Genomic DNA, 6,108 nt, shown 5'->3' on the forward strand with positions numbered 1-6,108 from the left:
AACAGAATATGTGACTCATGAGTTTCTGCGAGGGTGTTGCTTCTCTCCTCTGCTGCAGTGCAAAGGGTCACTTGAACTCGCTGTCCACTCAATGTGTCCTAAGTTTCTAAATGCATCACTGGGAGTTTTAATTTCCTTTTCTGACACATGGTCATATGCAGGACCGCATGATGCATGGCTACTTTAGAAACCTTATGACATGAATCCCAAAAGGCTGATTCTCTTCATCTGGACGTTTTCAGTGGGAGAAACGTTTCGTGATAATCCAAATGACTTCTTCAGTCTCAGCTGACTGCAGGTTTCCCCAATCTTATAAACAGTACATTTCCACAATATCTAAAACCAGCCCACTGAAGGAACAATGGGCTGTGAGGTCAGTTCCTTGATCATAAATATGCAAGTTGTCATGACCATTGATCAAAGACCACTGATCAAAGGCCATGAGTACCGTTCACAGAGAGTTCGGGGATGGCTGCAATCACAGCATTATAAGATGGTGAAAAATGTACCCTTAGGCCCCCTCCTCGATTCAGAGATGGTCTTTCCCTTTTCATGTAAATGGCCTCCTTGACTCCGCGCTTAAACCAGCGTTCCTCCCTGTCCAGGATGTGCACATCCTCATCATTGAAAGAGTGTCCACTGGCCTGAAGGTGTGAATAGACTGCAGAGTCCTGGCATGATGAGGTGGCTTTTCTGTGTTGTGTCATCCGCTTCACCAGAGGTTGTTTGGTTTCCTTGATATATAATTCCTGGCAATCCTCCTGGCACTTCACAGCGTACACTATGTTACTCTGTTTGTGTCGGGGACCCGATCCTTGGGGTGGACCAACTTTTGGCGCAGCGTGTTTGGGGGTTTAAAAGCTACAGAGACGCATAAAAACACACAGCTGCAGTTTTAGAAAAAGTGTGTCTCAGCTGTTCTGATACTCCTGACACATATGGGATCACTACAGGTTTTCACTTAGGCCGCGGTTGTCCTTCTCTCCTGGATTGGTTGGAGCTTTCTTTAGGCACCTTCCCAGCTTTGACAAAAGTCCAGCTGGGATAACCACATTTACTCAGGGCCTTCTTGATGTGCTGTTCTTCTGCTTCCCTGGCCGCTGTCTCTCTGTCAGTGGGGATGGTGTTCGCTCTGTGTTGTAGCGTCCTGATGACACTCAGTTTATGCTCCAGTGGATGATTAGAGTCAAACCTTAAATACTGATCCGTATGTGTAGGTTTATGGTACACATCAGCTTTTAAATGTAATAAATGTAATAATTCAGTGGGCTAGTTTCAGGCATTGTGCAAATATACTGTTTATAAGGTTGGAGAAACCTGCAGTCAGCTGAGATTGAGGAAGCCTTTACACAAAACATTTTACATTTTGCATATTTTGAAATTCTGTTTCAGAGCACTATAGTGAGTACTATTCAAACTGTAATATGTTAGGATGTTACACTACTAGTACTACTACTACTGATAATAATAATAATAATAATAATAATAATAATAGTTATCCTTAAGCTACAAAGTGCTTTCCAGAACCCAAAAGAAGGTATGACAATCAAAAATCAACCAAAACAACTAAATTACTTTGGCATCTCCGGATGTGCAAGGCATAAAAAAAATAGTGCAAATGCAAACATTTAATATGCACATAAAGAACAAAGAATGTGCGCACAGATAAAAAAAAAAATAGTGCAAAGACTACAGAAGTACTATACTCCACTGTATTACACGTTCTATACAAGAACTATATTACCAGTTGATGTGAGAGAAGGAAGACAGGATAGAAGACCTATTGTGGAAGAGAGACAAAGATTAATAAGTATGAGTGTGATTGTGAAACCTTTTTATTGAGGATGACTGTATGAGCTTGGTCACTTGTACTGGTATGTATCTGCACAAAATTTGATCTTAATGTAGGTATTGTTATTTTAATTTAACACATTTTCAGAGGAAAATGGTCTCAAGAATGTTCAGAACAAAAAAGCTGGGGTGCAACTGAAATATATTTTTTTAAGGTTTCGAGCTGAGTGAAGTGAGTCAGAATAATCTGCATGGTAGCCAGAGTAGGAGCTGGTCGGTGCTAGCTGTTTATATTACTGTCAGAGGGTCTTGTCATTGCTGTTGACGGAATTGAGATTAAGTCAGCACAAATGTTTCCATTCCTCCATGATGCAGAAGTCATCCAAACCGCTGTGTTGAACAAACGTGGGTTTTTAATGCAGGCAGAGTGTAATAATTAGCAAAGAAAGGTGCTCCAGAGCTTCCTTTGTTGCTTCTTTTTTGCAGAAGATAAACTTCTTTGATGAAAGAAACACAGGAAACCCTCCCATAGCAACGCAACATCTGATGGTTCAAGAAAACAATCAACAGAACTGATACAAATCTTTATATTACACTGCGGTGATAAAAAATATTCTACTGAGGTGTTGTTTTTCAGTAAGAACACATTCATATAAGCTCTGTAAATCAAGATTGTGAGGTTTTTTTTAACTGATTTAAAAGGTATTTACAGTTCACTAAAGAAAAAGCTGTGACTGTGTCAGAAAAAAGATGAAGCAATGTGTTGACTAACAAAAGGCAAGTTTTAATCACTGTTCCAAGAAAAAGGAAGTCACAATCAAGCTGGTGAATAAATAAAAACACAGATATGCACAAAGGCAACTTGACAATGACAAAAAAGAAAAACAGGTCTAGAAAGGAAGCAAAACTCAAAGCGAGGCACGTGCGATACTGTCAAAGTCAGAGAAAACAGGAAATGATCAAACGCCCAATGCTGAAATATAGTCAGTAATGTGTGCGTAATAGTCGAATCACTGAATAACTTTGAGGTTGTTAAAGCAGGCCTGTTAATTTAATATTTTCTTTCCGATAGATAGGTGGTGCATGATCACATTAAACGTGGTAGGTTCAGATAATGTGTTTATGTAAGGCCCAGTTTAAGCTAAATAAGGAAATTTTTTTTTAACTGAATCATGCAGTTAATAGCAGATCATGCTATCTCTTTATCCACATTTCAGCGCAGCCTTATAGGATTACAGACATAGTGTAAAGACTGGTTTAAGATCACCTCCTCTAGACAGAAGTAAAGAAACAAAGATTAGGGATTCCTCCATGTCAATTATTTTCCACCGAAACAAAGAAAGATTAGATGAGGCTCCACAAAGCCATCACACAGAGAGAAAGACTGGCTGACATGGCTGCTGGCATTTCAGCAGTGACCTTTATACTGCTATTGAAGCCTGATAGGACATAAAGCAGAGAGGGAGACACAGAGAGATCCAGGCAGTGTTAAAAAGGAGGTCATCCATCTGATTGGGGGAAAAAAGACCAAGTACAATTCCACTGAAATACTTTAATTAATAATTTTAAATATTTAATTTCCTATTAAAAAGATACAGAAAAACTAAATATTAGAAGTATACTATAAATGGTGTATTCATGTTCCACACCTAAACTACCCACTGCCAGTTTTTTGGTTTTTTTATTTTTGCTGACAAAAAAATAATGATTACAACGTGCCAACAGACACATCACATTAGTAAAGAAGAAATGACATATTTTATACAGACTAATGAAGTGATATTACCTGTAGGGTAAGGCACTTTGAATCTATCAGCAGCCCCAAACTGAACTTTAAGCTTCACCAGCATCAAACTTCTTTAAAAAAAAAAAGATTTTAAGAAGGGATAAACAATCCATAGAAATGAAGATTTTTTTTTTTGGCAACCAATCAATGTGTTTATTTCTGCTGTACATTTCAACATGGGGGTCTGTGGAGACCAACTCCCTTTTGGAACCAGCGTCAAGTGGCTGTTAGAGGAACTGCTGTATTCGCCACTCAAATTTTCAGCATCAGAGGTTGCCGCTTGCTATATTAGTGAGCCCTTAACATCACTTTATTTCACTGCACAGCACTGTATTATGCTTTTCCATTGATATCTTTTTACTTCCCTGCACCTTACCGCAACCCCCCCCCAATCCTCTAAATATAAAAATCTAAAGTAAACAAAAAGCCAACAATATTTTTTAATAGAAATTAAAGGGGGGAATTAAAAAATACTTTGATCAATGGGCTTTGATCAGTGGTTGTTGATCAATGGTCATGAGAATTTGCATATTAATGATCAAGGAACTGACCTCACAGCCCATTATTCAGTCAGTGGGCTAGTTTCCACTGATGTGCAAATGTACTCTAAGGTTGGGGAAACCTGCAGTCAGCTGAGACTGAAGAAGTCACTTGGATTATGACGAAATGTTTCTCGCACTGAAAACGCTACGTCCAGATGAACAGAATCAACCTTTTTGATTTTACTTACCTGGATGATTTGAGCATCCATGAAGACAAATTAAAAAAAGAGGTTATGAGTTCAGCTAAGACAATAAGATGACAGAAGAAAAGTGTTGAGGGTGGGAGACGCGAATGTAACAGACAAGAAGTAAAGTGACACTGAAAGAGAGGCGAGGAAGAGCAATCCAGCATCAAGATACTGGTGTATCAGCTTCCAGATAAAGCAGGCCATCGGGGGGGTTTTTCTCTTCACTGATTCGCTGATTCTGTCATGGTCCTCCTCCGTCCATTTAAGCCTCAAACAGACACCAGCTGCTACTACTTTATACTTCGTCAGCAGGACATAATGTAAAAGATGTCATGGATGTCACGTTCCTGGGTCTTCTGGCCTAGTGTTTTAAGTTTTAGTTTATTTGGGTGTTGATGTTTATGTTTAAGTTCTTTAGGTTAGCTAAGTTCATTTGTTTATTAGATTCCCTCTGTGTTTTAGTCCCCGTCCTATGTACAGTGTGTCTAGTTTTGCTTCCCTTTGTCTCGTTAGGTCTGATTTTTCCCAGCTGTGTTCCCACCTGTTCCCCATCCCATCATTATCTCTGTGTAGTTAAGTCCTCTGTCCTCCTTTGTTCAGTGTCAGGTTGTCTGTTGTGCCATGTTTCCATGCGCTATATTTTAGGTAGCTTTGTATCCATGCCAAGTGTCACGGTTTGCGGGGCAAGCCGTGTGGATTTGTAGTAAGGACCAAAAGGGCGGCAGTTCTGGTGCAGGTGAGTGTTTATTTATAATAGTGGGTCAATACAAACAGCAAGGGTGGCAAAACATGAAACTAGAAACCTAAACTGGGTAAACTAATAAGACAAACCAGAAACGAAGATGCAGGGAGGTCCGGGGAAATACATACGGAGAGACGCAGGGAGACCGAGGGGAAACAACACAGACGAACCAGCAATTACTATGACAGAAGACACAACTTAAATACACTCAGAGAACACAGGGAGATTACATACAGGTGGGAACACAGCTGGGAGTGATTAACAAGACGAGACTAGGGAGGCAAACTGAAAACACTCACATAAGACACAGACCTTCACAATAAAACAGGAACTTACACAAGAAAAGACACAAACTAAGAAACGCGGACTAGATATGGTAAATGGTAAATGGCCTGTATTTATATAGCGCTTTACTAGTCCCTAAGGACCCCAAAGCGCTTTACATACCCAGTCATCCACCCATTCACGCACACATTCACACACTGGTGATGGCAGGCTACATAGTAGCCACAGCCACCCTGGGGCGCACTGACAGAGGCGAGGCTGCCGGACACTGGCGCCACCGGGCCCTCTGACCACCACCAGTAGGCAACAGGGGAAGTGTCTTGCCCAAGGACACAACGACCGAGACTGTCCAAGCCAGGGCTCGAACCGGCAACCTTCCGATTACAAGGCGAACTCCCAACTCTTGAGCCACGATCGCCCGCCAGATACAGGAACACACGGGCAGAACAGAGTAAACACTAACCAGAGAAATAACAGAACCACAATCACGAAGAGAAAACACAAAACGCTGGGTCAAAAGGACCCAGGATCATGACAGTACACCCCCCCCCCCCCCCCCCCCCCCCGTCAAGGGCTGGCCCCAGACAGCCCAACACAAGAACACCAAAACAAAAAAAAACGAAAACCGCCCAAAGCAGAAAACAACCCGACCAGGGCGGGCGGCGGGGGACCCAGGAAGGAGGGCTCGAGGCAAAACAAAACAGGAGCACCAGAAGGCCAAAAGACAAAAAGAAAAACAAAACACGAGGCCAAAGACCAAAAGAAAAGAAGCAC

Source organism: Astatotilapia calliptera, chromosome 7, assembly GCF_964374335.1.
Source record: "Astatotilapia calliptera chromosome 7, fAstCal68.1, whole genome shotgun sequence".
Taxonomy (NCBI): Eukaryota; Metazoa; Chordata; class Actinopteri; order Cichliformes; family Cichlidae; genus Astatotilapia; species Astatotilapia calliptera.